General features: G+C 39.7%; 1 long non-coding RNA gene across 2 annotated transcripts in view; it reads right to left on the bottom strand.

The window, feature by feature from the left end:
• LOC311068443 overlaps positions 1 to 12,981 on the bottom strand; it is a 40,492-nt gene extending 27,511 nt beyond the window's left edge. Inside the window, exon 1 of one of the 2 annotated variants that reach the window (XR_014603377.1) lies at positions 12,852 to 12,981. This is a non-coding gene — a long non-coding RNA (uncharacterized lncRNA). Of the gene's footprint in view, positions 1 to 12,661; positions 12,778 to 12,851 lie in introns of those variants that run through there. The other variant, XR_014603378.1, reaches the window with a different exon arrangement.
• Between the last annotated feature and the right edge of the window lie 2,841 nt (positions 12,982 to 15,822).

The raw sequence follows: 15,822 nt of genomic DNA, 5'->3' as shown, positions 1-15,822 counted from the left end.
TGTGTCCTGGAGAGTCTGCGAGGGCATATATGCCAAATGTAAGCATGGATGCCAAAATGGCATTGAATTAAACTGCTTGCACATATTTCATTTGGGGCCTTTCCAAGATCTGTCGAGATATTTTCCACAACAAGACTTTAACAGTGCAATTTACTGTGCAGAATTTTACATTTACATTTATATTTACAATGAGGGCCACCTTTGACCTACTTGAGCATGAGGTGAAAAGCATAATATTATTAAGAACAAGGCTCATTTTCAGGGCTATTTCACAAGTTTTCATATTTTTAGTACACATTGAACACATGCAGTGAGGTTAAATTATCTTTGCTCAAGAAATGCTATTAGAATATGACATGATACGGTTTTAATTAGTGCTGGGCAACGATTAACCTTGATTAATCGCATCCAAAATAAAAGTTTGTGTTTACAAAATGTGTGTACTTTGTATAATTATTTTGCATATATAAATACACACACATGCATGTACAGTATATATATTTAAGAAAAATTGTTTATATATAAAATATTTATATATAATATAAAGTATGTATAAATATATAAATCATACATTTTTCTGGAGAAGCAAAAGGTCTGAACACGGCTGAGAGTTTGGCGGCAGGCTGGGTGTCGTTAACACACGGAGCGTGCCGCTCTGCCACGGCCACCTCGGGACTCGGCAATGAAGCCAGTGCTGAAGCGGTCTTCATATGGAGGAAGCCGGTTATATGCGGCTGCGTCTGCCATATGCCCCAGGTGCGGAAGGGTAGAGATCTGAAGTATGCGTCCTTCAGGTCGAACGCTGCAGACCAATCTTGGGGACGGAGCATTGGGAAAGCGTTTCTGTGTTTGTGACCTGAACGGAAGCTTGAAAAAAGGGCCTGAATCAAGAGAGACAGATCCAAGATGGCCATAACTATTCATGCTTGAGTACAATGAAGTACGGGCAACTTTCAGAAGCCGGTCTTCATATCGGCTGGAGGGGCGGCTCAATCGCATCCTTCGCCAGAAGGAATGCGATGCTCGCGCGCACGACAGACGCACATTCGGAAACAATGAGTGTAACGAATGGAGTTCGTGGAGTGGAACTGAATCGTCTAGCCGAGTCTGCTGGCACGGAGGAACCGGCTGGATCGGTCGGGAGCACCATCTAGTGCTTCAACGGACCGACCCAGGGGGACCAAGGGTACCACAGACGTACAGCGAGGTAGAGAACAGGGACCCAGCTCGGAAGGCCCGAAGGCGGCCCGAAGCGAGGTCTGAGTGTGTAGTGCAACACTTACCTGTCTCTACATGGGGGCAGAGAGTGCATGAGAAGGCGTGACCAGGTCCTCGAACTGCAGTCAACTGCCGGCTGGCGATACAAGAGGTGGCTGAGGGGTGCAAGGCTTTACAGGGTCGCACACTGCCAGTCTGGCCAGAAACAAAGGAAATTGCTCTTTCTTTGAAAATGTGGGTGCTCCGTTTTATGGGAGCCAGCGGCGGAACAGACACACACACAAACAAAGACTGGTGGAGGGCCGGGAGGAGGGAGTGGATCCGTGCCATATCCAAGAGCTCTCTCCTCCATCCCTGAGTGGCCCGCTCAGGAGGGTTTGCGCTGACGCTTGCCACCTGGCTTGGCAGCGCCTGTCTGCGGCCCGGTCCACGCTGAGGCCTGGGTGGAGGCTGCTGCGGTGGCTCAGTGGGAGCAGAGGCGGCAGTAGATCTACCCCAGGCGGACGGGTGGAGGCAGCAGTGGGCCGCCAGGGCAGGAGGTGCCCGATGGCCTCCGTCTGTTTCTGGGCAGCAGAGAGCTGCCCAACCTGTGAAATGGGGGAGTCCAGGAATCGAACATTGTCCGCATCCCTCATATCCACCAGGTTGAGCCAGAGATGGCGCTCCTGGACCACTAAGGTGGACATCGCCAGACCGATCGCGCGAGCTGCCACCTTCGTGCCCCGGAGGGCGAGGTCGGAAGCAGTGCGGAGCTCACCCATGAGCTCACGGTCTGGGCTACCCTCGTGCATATTCATGAGTGCTTGGGCCTGGTGACCTGAAGCAACGCCATGGCATGCAGAGAAGAAGTGGCTTGCCCACAGGCTTTGTAAGCCTTGCCCGTAAGGACGGACGAGAACTTACAGGCCTTAGAGGGGTTATGAGGATCCCCCTTACAGGAGGTAGCAGTCGCCGGACACAGTTGCATCGCGACAGACCGCTCCACTGCAGGGATAGCCTCATAACCCTTCGCCGCTCCTCCATCAAGGGTAGTGAGGGGGGAGGAACTACTGAGGCGGTCTCTGGCAGAGAAAGGTGCCATCCACGACCTAGTAAGCTCCTCATGCACTCCAGGGAAGAAAGGTACTGGGGCCCGGCCCGCACCGAGAAACCAATCATCCAACCGAGATGGTTCGGGACACGGTGGAGGATTCCAGACGAGCCCTACCGCCTCAGCTGCCCCTATTGAGCATAGCTGCCATCTCTGGATCTGGCTCGGAGCCGAGTCGTCATCTCCAGAGCCCAGCTCTCCCTCTGATGCTGCGATGGACATCCTGTCCTCTGGAGGGGACCCGAACGAAGCAGCAGGTCGGTCCACTACAGAGGGACCAGCATGTTCCTCGGGGAGCTCCACCGGTTGCAGTGTGAAGGAGGAGTGAGGGATCCACAAGGCTTTGCCGGGCAGATTAACCCTCACTGTAATCCTCAGATCACCCAGCCCATGCGGCACTCCAGCCTTCTTCTGGGAAGTTGGCCCAGAAGAAAGACTAGAGCATGGGAGTGGGGATTCCGGGGACAGCTCCGAAATGAAAGACAACTGGTGTGTGCATCTGCTTCCGTGTTTATACCCGTGCTGCGGGACGGAGCGCGAGATGTGCATCGGCTCATTTTAACAATACTCGAAGATGACAGGCTCCCTAAGCGTGATCCCAATCAGTCGTAACGTACGACTACTTCGAACGTGAGCGACTGAAAGGGAACTTGAGTTACGTAATCAGATTACTTTTTCAAGTAACTAATAAAGTAACACATTACTTTTAAAATGTACAACAAAATATCTGAGTTACTTTTTCAAATAAGTAACGCAAGTTACTCTGTTTTCCCATTTCTTGACTGACAGCTGTCCTGTCCTCATGCTGAGAGAAATCAGAGTGCAGAGGCGTTGTGTGTGCTGTGCAGTGTTTGGAAGGATACTTTCAAAACGTATTTTCGTTACAGGGTGCGGTGATGCGGTGGTGACGCGCATGCCAATAAAACACCTAAAAGCTGTCACAAAGAACCGGCAAAAGTAATAATTATGAATATGTCAAATATAGAAAGGAGATATTTTAATTGTAATTAAATTTAAATTTAAAATATTAATTGTAAAATTGTTTTCTTTGTCAGTGTCGGCTACAAAGATGAAGTTGGCGATGCTGACTCGCGATCTTCGCAGTAGTGAACGCGCCAGAGAGAAATGCACATTTCATACGGATTACATATGCAGAGAGCAGTTCTTTCATGTTGAATTGTTCTGTTTAAAAGTAGACATGTCTGTGAGGCAAGTAGGGCCTACTACCTTTGAGACCAGCTCCAATTCACGCGCCGGCGCCTCCGTGTCCTGATTATCTAATGTTTGCTATATTTACTTATTATTAAATCCAGGCAATTGGTTGATGAAACATTGATTAAAATTAAAATACAATTAATACAAAACGAAATTCACTTTAAAGAAAGGCTTTGTGCTTTCTGTTTGAGGTCTCTGTGAAAGTTTTAAAGCAGTCTTTTAGTGCCGCTTTCAGAGCGGTCACGTCCGTAAAGGAGAACTGTCGCGACCGTAACATTGTTTTTTTCCTCATAAATGCGAATATGAAAAATAAAATAAAATGAATATTTTATGTTCTGTGGAGGCCGACCCTTCTTCATCCGGTGAGTAGTATTACTTTTGGTTTGCGCAGTGTAATTCACAGAATAAAATAATAAAAATAAAAAAGTTACAAAAAAATTTCCACCTAAAAGTTCAAGATTTTTTTGTGTCACGCATGTTTATTTCCCTCATATTAAATATAAAACGCATGTAGACCGATATTTTTCTAATGTCTGGACTCCTTTATTAAGGGAGTATGGATATATAAACAGACGTTTCACTATTGGTATTAATGCATTTTCTGAGAATTTATATTTCAAGTTTTGACTGCAAATTTCACGTCCATAACGCTGGAATTGAAGATCTTCAACTAGTTTTGTGGTGTAGGTCTACGTATTTGAAAAAAAACATACTTTAAGATGCTTCTTCAGGTTGGAGGTGGAGTCTTTGGACGCTGAAAGGAGGTTGGTTGCTGGCAAGCAGAGGTTGCACTGCACAGTTATATTTCGTTCTCCCTTCTCTTGTGAAATGCTAATGTGAAATGCTGTTTGAATTTCCAAGATAGAAACGCATTCTTGCCCTGCTCTGTTGTTCCGGCTCCATCTCTACCTCTAGCTCCCGCTGCTCCACTTCCGACTCCATTGTGACTGATCACGCAAACCGCGCATTTTTTTTGTTTTCATATTGGGGCTTCTGGGAAATGCATGGAGTTGCCGTAATTTATTTAGAAAGTGAATAAACTCGTGAAACAGAGAAGTATCGTCATGTAATCCATTGATTTCAACAATGTAACTGTATTCTAAATACCAACTATTTAAATTGTAACTGTAACAGAATATAGTTACTCATAATTTGTATTCTGAATACGTAACACCGGTACATGTATTCCGTTACTCCCCAACACTGGTGCTGTGTGTGTGTGAGAGTCTGAGTGTGTGTGTGTGTGTGTGTGTGTGTGTGTGTGTGTGTGTAAGAGAGAGAGAGTAAAGTGACAAATATCGATATCGGAATTGGCCAATAGTTGTTTGTTCAAATTTGTATCGGCCCCCCCAAAAAAATCCAATGGTAAATTTCGGTAAGAAATGGTAAGTAACACGTTGAATTAAAAGTGAAATTTTGAAACAGAAAAACTGAAATAGTATTTCTATAGTAACATACTCCAATAATAATTTTTTAGAGTGTAGTAATAGAGGTTAAATGTAATAAAGTAATAGAGGTTAAATGCTCGTTCACGCTAATGACGATAAATATATAGTTCTAAATTTAGTCCACACCACAATAATGATAACGGCACAGAGAAACATCATCATTGCAATCAGAGTAATTTTTGTCCAGCTGATGAACGATAAAAATACTGACAGCCAATCAGAATCCATCCTGCTTTCAGAGCTCGAGCATTTAAAGTGACAGACGACAAAAATGCAGCACTTATAATAAACAGAAAGATATTGTCTGCTGGTGTGGACGCTAATATAGTTATAGTTATTGTTCTTGGTGTGAACCGGCCTTAATTATGAACTTGCACCACTAATTAACTGTCTATACATTCAATCAATCTCTTTAGTATGCGATTAGCTAATCTCAATTTAATCGAAATGATTTAAATGCAAATCCCAGATCTTCGGGGAAGAGGCCATCAGACTTCTTGGATCCTTGTAATCCCGGGAATTTTGCAAATTCATAACTTAAAGCTGGTAAAAGAGTAAAGAGTAAAAATGGTGCATGACTGACAGCCGGAAAACATTGTTGGCAACCACTTTAAAGAAAGATTATAACTGGGTTTTCTTGTTAGGAAGAAGCTCTTAGATGGAGACTGCACAACAAGATGTTTTATTTAATTTTATTTGAGCAAGCAGCCTTTCAAATGTTGTAAATCGTTCTATAAATACTGTGGTGGATTTTGGCCCAGGAACTTTGAAACAAGTTACACCCCTGAAACCTCTTAATAGATGACTGTCTGACCTTACATAACCCGATTTGCACTGCCTCGTTCTGCAGCGCAGGGTGAATTTAGGTCGTTCTGTGTCAAAATAAAAACGCTGCTTGGTTCCTAGCGTCAGCTCTTTGATATTACGTAATCAACCTTGACTGAGGACAGCTTCACAGCCACTGGTGGAGAAGAAACCCTGTTGCGAGCGCGTCTGAAGAGAAAGGATGGGGGTTTTGCGTACCAGATCTGAGCGCAAGAAGATCTGCTGCCAGAACGCTGCCTGTGTAAACAGCATAATAAAGAAAAAGCAACTGCACAAAAGGAAAGAGCCCTGATGGGACTGTAACGTGTTTGCAACACTGTGTCCTAGATTGCACTCTGACGCCGCAGGGGTTCAGAAATCGTCAGTCACGACTTTCTCCTTTGAACGTCCGAGTTACTACTTACTTGGCAAATGTAATGTTAATGCTAACAAAAGATTTAAAAAATAATAATTTGTTTGGAAAATGCTTTTATCTTAAGTGATTTGTTGAGGATTCAAGGTGTACATGTGAATTTTGCTAAGTCAAGCATCACTGTTTCTATTGTGGATGGTTAATGTCACTGCGATTCGAACAAACCCTCACAGACTTACATTGAAGAAGGAACCCAATCCATATCAAGAGATCAGGATATCAGAGAACCTCATAGAAAAAACACGCGCACACACACACACACACACACACACACACACACACACACACACACACACACACACACACACCTAAACACCTAAACACCTAAAGACCATATCAATTGCATAGAAACTGACTAAAACATTTAAAGCACCTTGGAAACTGCATAGCAGCACACTAAAACACCTAAACACCATAGCAACTGCATAGCAACATACTAAAACATCTAAGCACCATAGCAACTACATAAAAACACACCTAAAACATCATAACAACTGCATCGCAACACACTAAAACACTTAAACACCTTAGAAACTGCATAGCAACACACTGCAAACACTTAAACACCATAGCAACTGCATAGCAACACACTGCAAACACTTAAACACCATAGCAACTACATAAAAGCACACCTAAAACACCACAATAACTGCATAGCAACTACATAAAAGCACACCTAAAACACCACAATAACTGCATCGCAACACACTAAAACACCTAAACACCATAGCAACTGCATAGCAACACACTAAAACACCTAGACACCATAGCAACTGCATAGAAACACCTAAAACACATTAGAAACTGCATAGCAACACACTACATACATTTAAACCTCAGCAACTGCATAGCAACACACTAAAACACCTAAAACACTGTAGAAACCACATAGCAACACACTACAAACACTTAAACACCATAACAACTGCATAGCAACACTCTAAAACACCTAAACACCATGGCAACTGCATAAAAACACACTAACACACCTAAACACCGTAGACACTTCACAGCACCACACTAAAACACATAAACACCATATCAACTGCATAGCAACGCACTAAAACACCTAGACACCATAGCAACTGCATAGAAACACCTAAAACACCTTAGAAACTGCATAGCAACACACTAAAACACCTAGACCCCATAGCAACTGCATAGAAACACACCTAAAACACCTTAGAAACCGCATAGCAACACACTACAAACACTTAAACCACAGCAACTGCACAGAATCACACTAACACACCTAAAACACTGTAGAAACTGCATACCAACACACTAAAACACCTAGACACCATAGCAACTGCATAGAAACACCTAAAACACCTTAGAATCTGCATAGCAACACACTTAAACACCGAGACACCATAGCAACTGCATAGAAACACACCTAAAACAGCTTAGAAACCGCATAGCAACACACTACAAACACTTAAACCACAGCAACTGCATAGCAACACATTAAAACACTGTAGAAACTGCATAGCAACACACTACAAACACCTAAGCACCATAGCAACTGCACAGAAACACAATAACACACATAAAACACTGTAGAAACTGCACAGCAACACACTAAAACACCATAGCAACTGCATAGCAACATACTAAAACACCTGGACACCATAGCAACTGCATAGAAACACCTAAAACACATTAGAAACTGCATAGCAACACACTAAACCCGCTAAACACCATAGCAACTGCATAGAAACACACCTAAACTACCTTAGAAACTGCATAGCAACACACTACAAACACTTAAACTACAGCAACTGCATAGCAACACTCTAAAACACCTAAACACCATGGCAACTGCATAAAAACACACTAACACACCTAAACACCATAGAAACTTCACAGCAACACACTAAAACACATAAACACCATAGCAACTGCATAGCAACGCACTAAAACACCTAGACACCATAGCAACTGCATAGAAACACCTAAAACACCTTAGAAACTGCATAGCAACACACTAAAACACCTAGACACCATAGCAACTGCATAGAAACACACCTAAAACACCTTAGAAACCGCATAGCAACACACTACAAACACTTAAACCACAGCAACTGCACAGAATCACACTAACACACCTAAAACACTGTAGAAACTGCATACCAACACACTAAAACACCTAGACACCATAGCAACTGCATAGAAACACCTAAAACACCTTAGAATCTGCATAGCAACACACTAAAACACAGAGACACCATAGCAACTGCATAGAAACACACCTAAAACAGCTTAGAAACCGCATAGCAACACGCTACAAACACTTAAACCACAGCAACTGCATAGCAACACACTAAAACACTGTAGAAACTACATAGCAACACACTACAAACACCTAAGCACCATAGCAACTGCATAGAAACACACTAACACACATAAAACACTGTAGAAACTGCACAGCAACACACTAAAACACCATAGCAACTGCATAGCAACATACTAAAACACCTGGACACCATAGCAACTGCATAGAAACACCTAAAACACCTTAGAATCTGCATAGCAACACACTAAAACACAGAGACACCATAGCAACTGCATAGAAACACACCTAAAACAGCTTAGAAACCGCATAGCAACACGCTACAAACACTTAAACCACAGCAACTGCATAGCAACACACTAAAACACTGTAGAAACTGCATAGCAACACACTACAAACACCTAAGCACCATAGCAACTGCCTAGAAACACACTAACACACATAAAACACTGTAGAAACTGCACAGCAACACACTAAAACACCATAGCAACTGCATAGCAACATACTAAAACACCTGGACACCATAGCAACTGCATAGAAACACCTAAAACACATTAGAAACTGCATAGCAACACACTAAACCCGCTAAACACCATAGCAACTGCATAGAAACACACCTAAAATACCTTAGAAACTGCATAGCAACACACTACAAACACTTAAACCACAGCAACTGCATAGCAACACACTAAACCCGCTAAACACCATAGCAACTGCATAGAAACACACCTAAAATACCGTAGAAACTGCATAGCAACACACTACAAACACTTAAACCACAGCAACTGCATAGCAACACACTAAAACACCTAAACACCATAGCAACTGCATAGAAACACACTAACACACCTAAAGCACAGAAACTGCATAGCAACACACTACAAACACTTAAACACCATAGCAACTGCATCACTGTTTCATACCTGTACATGACAACGTCTCTCTCTGGATCAGAACTCAGATCTGAATGTTCGCTCTGATCGGACTTGTCAAACCTTTAATGGACAGAGTCGAATCACGGTAATTTAGGAATAAGATCAGGTGGGTGTTTGAATCGAGATCGCAATCTTTTAACGATTACTCGTGCAGCTCTAAATGATCCAAACTTTCACGGCACATTACAAACTCATTTAGAATAAAAGCACAGCAGTAAAATTGTCATATGTGTAAATGACTGGACAAGATTATCACAACTAATTCAATTTGTCTGACCTGTCTATACACTTTCCATTCCCCTTTACATTAGCATTAGTTATTGGATTATCTAAACAAGGTCATTATCTGCAAACCAGCCATTTGTGCCATTTGTTTGCTATGTGTGGCATAGAATGAATATAATTAAGCCTAACAACATACTGAATATTATTTGATAGATAAAAAATAACCTTTAAAAATGACTAATTATTATTAAACGAATACATTGCTTATTTTATTATTTGAAAAAAGAACATTAAAAACCTATCTGGTCTTTGACAGATATTTTGGGCTTGAGGTGAGTGAATACATATTATGAAATGTATTATTTTGAAAATGTATTATTGTTTATGAAAATGTATTATTTAAAAAAAATATAATAATAATAATTTTACAATCAACTGATCCTCTGAGCAAAAAGAAAAAGAAAAAAAAGGTTTTCTTGAGAATGACCCTGGAGTCAGATGCCAGAAATACTATGTTAAATGTCTGTCAGTCATTTTCGACCCGAGGTGTCGTAACACAAGATTTATTTGCACCTGTTCATGACAATATAATAAGATACTGCATGATAAAAGACTGTCAAAGGGCTGTTTCGCATGCAAGAAAGGTGCCTTGGGGTGAGCATTTGATAATGGCTGTGCTTTGGCTTGAAGATATACGGCTTAGATAATCTTACACATTCCCGAAGATTCAAAACTCAGCAGTTTAATGATTTAGAGAGAAGGCATGATGTTATCTGCGGCTCTTGAATGAGCTGAAGAGATTGAGTGCATGCTGACGGTGAACCCCGATGACCCTGCCTGTCCTAGATTGACTCCTGAAACTTTCACCATCCACACTAAAGCACTCCTGGACTTTGCTTTACATAGACAAACAGAATTCTTTCGCTTCTGTTTAACTCGGAACACCTGAGGGACAACGTGGCCTTTCTGTTGTTGTAATGACTTGACCCTGCGTTACGGTCATGGCCGACTCACGGAAAACGATGACCATCACTTTCCGACTGACCCGATGTACAAGACTTATGCAAACTGATACGTGCTTATTGATGACTAAATGACTGATCAACATCCAACATGTCGAAGTATGTGTTCAAATTTGATGCATTTACTATGGAACAAACAATAATTACAATTCACTAAGTCATATCTTATTGCTTTATCAGAGCGTTCTTCAGAAACTTTTTAGGGGCCAATCACAGAGGACACAAAGCTAAATGGAGCATGACAGAAAAAGAGCAAAATGTAGTGATCTAAAGAAGACGCTGTTGAACTACGCTTAACTAAAAGTAACTGAAATAGTGTTAACTGAAGTCTTAAAGGGACAGTTCACCCTAAAATGCACCGATATGAACATTTTGGCCGATAACGATAACCGATAATCCTTTATATTTGAAAGCCGATAACCGATATATTGGCTGATTAATCTAAATCCAAATTTTTATATACATTTTGAGAGCCTGATTACAAAAACAAAAGTCTCACCATTAAAAGCCATGTCCCAATGAGAACGTAAAATGTTCTCATCATAATTTTATGTAGCTTATATGACAGACTTGTGCTGTAAACTGTATTTTCCTTCTTTTTTTTTTATTCCAATCATATTTAAAGCAATTGAAAATAAAGGGCGTACTGCATTAGAACAACATCAGGGTGAGTAAATGATGACTTCATTTAAATTTTAGGGTGAACTGTACCTTTAAGGTGAGACACTGAAAAAGCATTGTTTTTCAGATTTTGTGCTATTTGGCTATTTTGGCAAAAATCTCCTATTCTGCAGCTTTACATTCAGCAAACTTAATAGTTTCATTCATACTTTTCATCACACCTTCATACTGAAGGATTGTTAACATTTTATTCCTAAAAACATTTTTTTTTTTCTGTCTGTTGACAGTATTTTCTGATTTATGGAGTGATAAAAAAAAGAAATCCAAAATCCATTCGGTAAAATTTTCAAGAATTTTCACCCTGATGAATGAGTGCATATTTAATGAAACAATGCCATATTTAAACATAACATTTACTTGTAAAATTGTAACACAAGAAATGTTTGCGATTCCTAATGTAATCAGTCAACTGATGAGGTACGGTGTAAAATCGATTAGTTAAATAGTTTTACCCCATTTCAGAAAATAAAGAAACCAGAGAGGAATGCATGTACACAGATCAACAAGCAACCTGCTAAGTTTTGGAACAGAGATCGCAACTTGATGTACCTTCAAAACATTTTGTAATTCGTGTTGAAACTGTGTCAACACACGTACATTTAGTATTAAACGAATTCGAACAACAATAACAATCGGCTTGGCCATATCTTGTTGATATCAGAGTGAGAAAAGACTTACAGAGGGTCACAAACAACACACTCGCTCTCATTTATGCAAATATTTCAAAATAACTACAAAAATACAACAAAAAAACAGCACGTCTCTTCAAATTCGCATGACGCACGATGCTGATTGCTTAATGTGCATGAGCGTGTGTGTGTGTGTGTGTGTGTGTGTGTAGGAGGATGGTGGGAGAGCACGTTGTTCATTAATGTTGACGTGTTGGCGGCTTTTCAAGAGGGAACTCCAATGGCATGGTTGGGCTTGATGCCCACAGGGAAACACCAGCGCTCACTTTCACCTCTGCTATCGCATGCATCTGTACTCACACGTTCACTTCTACAACCAGAGAGGAAATGCTGCGTTGCATGATGCTCATAGCTGACCTTCTGAGAAAACAGCGTTAAAAGGGCTCTCGAGGAATCAAATGAGGAATGCACAATTTCACGTTTATCTCAATGCGTTACTTTGTAATTATTTGAGAAATGTACTAGTAACTTCTGAGTGAAAATAGTCTCTAAGTAAATCCTACACCAGTTTTTCTTTCAGTAGTGCTCTAATAAAGCCTGTGTCAGATCAATCAATATAACACATTCTGCATCAAACACACAACATCTAAGACACAAAATACCATTACCTTTAAAACTAAGCTTCTTTCAACTAATCTATAAAGGTTTGGTTAATGCGGAGTATAACTGCGAACTCTATGCAATTAACTGCCAAGAATTGTGCCTTTCGTCTTCACCAGAAATCCTGCTACAGAATTAGGTCTGCACGTCGTCTTCTTGGTATCCGATGCTCAAAGTGTTAATCGTTCGTGGACGTACCCTCAGAAGACACCTGTCCGCTCAGACGGGTTTACCGCCGGTCCTCTAGGCCAAACCCGCAAGCTTTCCATACACAGCTCCTCATTCACACACAAGTTTTGCAGGAGTGTATCCTGGGTGTACTAGAGAAGGAGACTTCCTTACCGAGAACTAGTTAATCCTGAGCATTACCCTCATTGCTATTTTTAGAGACGCTGAGAGATGTTTGGATTGTCTGCGTTATGTTTAACGGTCTGATTAAGTGCAACTTGTCAAAACACTTCCACACGTTACATAATGAAAGTTTAACTCAAGCGAGACATGTAAGGAAAACCCATTGAGATTGTTTAACTTGTGTGCATTTAACATACTCCACAATACCCCCATTTTCCGGCTTAGACTCCACTCGATATGCTCTTTCCAGGAAAAGGGATTTGATGGCTTGCCTGTTATTGGCTATCTTAAACTGAGCACTGTTCAACTTTATTAAGGTTGCTTTACAAGGGCAAGAGAACCGGAATAGCTCTGAGGGGAGCATTTACAAGACGAGCAGCCAGACGCTGAAAACTGCTCTACATCTACACACTCCTCTTTTGGAAAAGAAATGTGTTTGCTGCAGAACATATGTGGATGAAAACAAAACTAAACACTTTTTACATTTGCAACAAATCATTAGAAGTGTTTCCGAAGCCTAATGACACTATTACTCTTGATCGCACTGAAGAGTGGAAGCTTGTTTCGCCACAGAATAAAACATTTTAAAAGATAATTGCGAGGGGATAATTGCAAAAGATAATACATTTTTTCTCGCAATTTCGGGTTTATATCTCACAATTCTGACTTTATATCTCACAATTCTGACTTTATATATCTCGCAATTCTGACTTTATATATCTCGCAATTCTGACTTTATATCACGCAATTCTGACTTTATAACATGCAATTCTGACTTTATAACACAATTCTGACTTTATATCACACAATTCTGACTTTATATCTCACAATTCTGACTTTATAACTCGCAATTCTGTTATAAATTATATATCACACAATTCTGACTTTATATCTCACAATTCTGACTTCATATCTCGCAATTCTGACTTTATATCTCGCAATTCTGACTTTATATCTCGCAATTCTGACTTTATAACATGCAATTCTGACTTTATAACACAATTCTGACTTTATATCACACAATTCTGACTTTATATCTCACAATTCTGACTTTATAACTCGCAATTCTGACTTTATATATCTCGCAATTCTGACTTTATATATCTCACAATTCTGACTTTATATCTCACAATTCTGACTTTATATATCTCGCAATTCTGACTTTATATATCTCACAATTCTGACTTTATATCTCACAATTCTGACTTTATATCTCACAATTCTGACTTTATATCTCACAATTCTGACTTTATATCTCGCAATTCTGACTTTATATATCTCGCAATTCTGACTTTATAACATGCAATTCTGACTTTATAACACAATTCTGACTTTATATCACACAATTCTGACTTTATATCTCACAATTCTGACTTTATAACTCGCAATTCTGACTTTATATCTCACAATTCTGACTTTATATCTCACAATTCTGACTTTATATCTCGCAATTCTGACTTTATATCTCACAATTCTGACTTTATATATCTCGCAATTCTGACTTTATATATCTCGCAATTCTGACTTTATAACTCGCAATTCTGACTTTATAACGCAATTCTGACTTTATATCTCGCAATTCTGACTTTATATCTCGCAATTCTGACTTTATAACATGCAATTCTGACTTTATAACACAATTCTGACTTTATATCACACAATTCTGACTTTATAACACAATTCTGACTTTATAACTCGCAATTCTGACTTTATATCACGCAATTCTGAGTTTATAACTCGCAATTCTGACTTTATAACGCAATTCTGACTTTATATCTCGCAATTCTGACTTTATATCTCTCAATTCTGACTTTATATCTCTCAATTCTGGCTTTATATCTCTCAATTCTGACTTTATAACATGCAATTCTGACTTTATATCTCAATTCTGACTTTATATCACGCAATTCTGACTTTATATCTCGCAATTCTGACTTTATATCTCGCAATTCTGACTTTATAACATGCAATTCTGACTTTATAACACAATTCTGACTTTATATCACACAATTCTGACTTTATATCTCGCAATTCTGACTTTATAACATGCAATTCTGACTTTATAACATGCAATTCTGACTTTATAACACAATTCTGACTTTATATCACACAATTCTGACTTTATATCTCACAATTCTGACTTTATAACTCGCAATTCTGACTTTATATCATGCAATTCTGACTTTATATCTCGCAATTCTGACTTTATAACACAATTCTGACTTTATATCTCGCAATTCTGACTTTATATCTCGCAATTCTGACTTTATAACATGCAATTCTGACTTTATATCACGCAATTCTGACTTTATAACTCGCAATTCTGACTTTATATCTCGCAATTCTGACTTTATAACATGCAATTCTGACTTTATAACACAATTCTGACTTTATATCACACAATTCTGACTTTATATCTCACAATTCTGACTTTATATCTTGCAATTCTGACTTTATAACATGCAATTCTGACTTTATAACACAATTCTGACTTTATATCACACAATTCTGACTTTATATCTCACAATTCTGACTTTATAACTCGCAATTCTGACTTTATATCATGCAATTCTGACTTTATAACTCGCAATTCTGACTTTATAACGCAATTCTGACTTTATATCACACAATTGCAACTTTATATCATGCAATTCAGACTTTATATCACGCAATTCTGACTTTATATCTCGCAATTCTGACTTTATAACATGCAATTCTGACTTTATAACACAATTCTGACTTTATATCACGCAATTCTGACTTTATATCTCGCAATTCTGACTTTATAACGCAATTCTGACTTTATATCACGCAATTC

Source organism: Abramis brama (genome assembly GCF_963993115.1).
Source record: "Abramis brama genome assembly, chromosome: 18".
In the NCBI taxonomy this organism is placed as follows: Eukaryota; Metazoa; Chordata; class Actinopteri; order Cypriniformes; family Leuciscidae; genus Abramis; species Abramis brama.
Note: the sequence above shows the minus strand (reverse complement) of the source record. Positions and strands in the feature narration are given on the sequence as shown.